This window comes from Galeopterus variegatus, unplaced genomic scaffold (assembly GCF_000696425.1).
Source record: "Galeopterus variegatus unplaced genomic scaffold, G_variegatus-3.0.2 Scaffold14, whole genome shotgun sequence".
NCBI lineage: Eukaryota > Metazoa > Chordata > Mammalia > Dermoptera > Cynocephalidae > Galeopterus > Galeopterus variegatus.
The window spans coordinates 685,362-687,933 of NW_007726125.1; the positions used below are offsets into that span (position 1 = coordinate 685,362).

At 39.8% G+C, this 2,572-nt stretch overlaps 1 protein-coding gene across 1 annotated transcript in view; it reads left to right on the forward strand.

The window, feature by feature from the left end:
• The window catches only part of NGRN (neugrin, neurite outgrowth associated), a 6,343-nt gene that overhangs the window by 1,208 nt on the left and 2,563 nt on the right, over positions 1-2,572 (forward strand). The gene's annotated exons all lie outside the window — the stretch shown is intronic.

The window sequence follows — 2,572 nt, forward strand, 5'->3', positions numbered from 1 at the left end:
ATATGGGATCCGAACCCGTGGCCTTGGTGTTATCAGCACCGCACTCTCCCAAGTGAGCCGCAGGCCGGCCCACAATTGCTTCGTTTTTAATTTTTTTTTTTTTTTTTTTTTTTTTTTTTTTTTCTTGACCGGTACGGGGATCGCAACCCTCGGTCCGGTCTGGTCCGCACCATGCTCAGCCAGTGAGCGCACCGGCCATCCCTATATAGGATCCGAACCCGCGGCCTCGGCGCAGCCAGCGCCGCACTCTCCCGAGTGAGCCACGGGCAGGCCCTAATTTTTTTTCTTTTCTTCTTTTGCCACTGGCCGGTAAGGGGTTCCAAACCCGTGACCTTGATGTTACAAGGCTCTGCTCTAACCACCTGAGCTAGATGGTCAGCGTCGTACTTACTGAAATTTTTGAATAGTCAATTGTAGATATCACAGCATTGAATCTAGATAATGACCACCTCAACCTAAGGTCAGGGGATGGGGCTTCCACGGTTATGTTCATTTTTCTGAAGAGAGGATCTATAGCATAGAAAATCTTTAAATCTTAAGTTTTTTGTTTTGGAAAGGTAATATATTACATACAGTTTAAAATCATAACAGTATAACGTGGTATACACGTTGAGAATTACTTGTCCCACCCACTCTTCTATGGAAATTATTATTATTTTGGAAATTTTTTTTTTTTTTTTTTTTTTTTTTTTTTTTTTTTTTTTTTAAAGATGACCAGTAAGGGGATCTTAACCCTTGACTTGGTGCTGTCAGCTCCACGCTCTCCCAAGTGAGCCACGGGCCGGCCCTGGATATTGTTTTTAATAGTTTTTGTGTCTTTTTCCAGGTTTTCTAATGCAAATACAAACAAATATTGATATAGATTTTTATTTTCAACTCCTGAATCACAAATTGTAGCATACTATAAATACCGTTCTATACTTTTCTTTTCACTTGATAGGTCCTATGGATCTTTTCACTTCAGAAGAGAGAGCTACTCAGTTTTTTTTTATACCTATATAGTAAACTAGTTTATTTTACCCATTTTATCCATCTTTTATGATGGGCACTTAAGTTGTTTCCATTGTTTTGCTCACAAATAGTGCTCCACTGAATAACTTTGTATACACATCATTCCACATATCTGCAAGGAGTACCTGTTACATACATTTCCAGAAGTAGGGTTGCTGGGTCAAAAGAAATTTATTTGCATTAGGAAATTTCTTCTGTGCATTTTGATAAATATTACTAAGTAGCTCTGTATAGGTTATGTACCATTTTCCACATCCATCAGTATGACTCTGGAATTGAGACTTAAAATAAAGGGGATTCTGTAGAGTTGCTCAAGATTTTGTGAGCCTGTAGCACTTCTCTCCAGGGTCCACAGTCAGCCCTCTCTTGCCTTAACAGCTTTTTTAAACCTTCCAGCTTTCTATCGTTTCCTCTTTTGTGGTCAGTAAAGAGTACTTCAAAGAAAAAAACAGGCCATTAAGCAAGAACCCTTTTAGCTTCCTGGTTTTCCTCTTTTATCTTCTATTTCCAAACTTACACTCTATTCACATCTCAGGGAAGATAATAGCCTTTCACTTGTTTAGGACCAATCTTCTGTGTGCTTTAGGTCATACCCCTACCTACTTACTCAAGGACCTCGACTGTCAACTTAAAACCCTCCCTCATCCTTTTTTTCCTTGTTTGATGTTTGTTTGTTTTTCCACCTCTGTGATAAAACAGCTTTCCTTAAATTCATTAGTGACTTCCTCAGTGGTAGGTTCAACTGACACTGTAGTCTGTAGTCTCCTGAACATCTCTGCAGCATTCGACCTTGTAAACTACTTTCTTGAAATTCTCTTCTGGGCCGGTCCTGTGGCTCACTCGGGAGAGTGCGGTGCTGATAACACCAAGGCCAAGGATTCGGATCCCACATAGGGATGGCCGGTTAGCTCACTGGTTGAGCGTGGTGCTGACAACACCAAGTCAAGGGTTAAGATCCCCTTACCAGTCATCTTTTAAAAAAAGAAAAAAAAAAAAAAAAGAAATTCTCTTCTCCCTTGACTCCAAGGGTACTTACAGTTCCCTTCTGATTTTCCTTCTGTTTCTAGGACTGCTTTTCTCAGTCTCTTTCCTGGGCTCTTCTTCTACCTCCTGTATCTTAAATATTGCTGTGTTTTAGAATTGTGTCCTCAGTCATTTTAGGTAATTCTGCATATTTCCTTGCCTAATGCTAGCCACTCACATGACTTAAGTCACCCCTACTATTGGCTTACAGCTTTCAAATCTATCATCTCCAGTCCATATTTTTCTTCTGAACTCTAGAGCCATATATTCATCTGTGCACTAGAACATCTGTTTTGCGTCCTTTTTTTTCCCCCTGGTGGATGGATGGCTGGTAAGGGCATCTGAACCCTTGACCTTGGTATTATAACACTACCCTTTAACCAGCTGAGCTAACCAGCCAGCCCCTAGACATCTCTGTTTTGGGTATCACACAGTTCCTCAAACTCAACATGTACAAAATAGAATTCATCATTGTTCTCTGACAACTTAATTCTGTTCTCATTTTCTTTTTTTTTTTTTTTTTTTTTTTTTTTTTTTC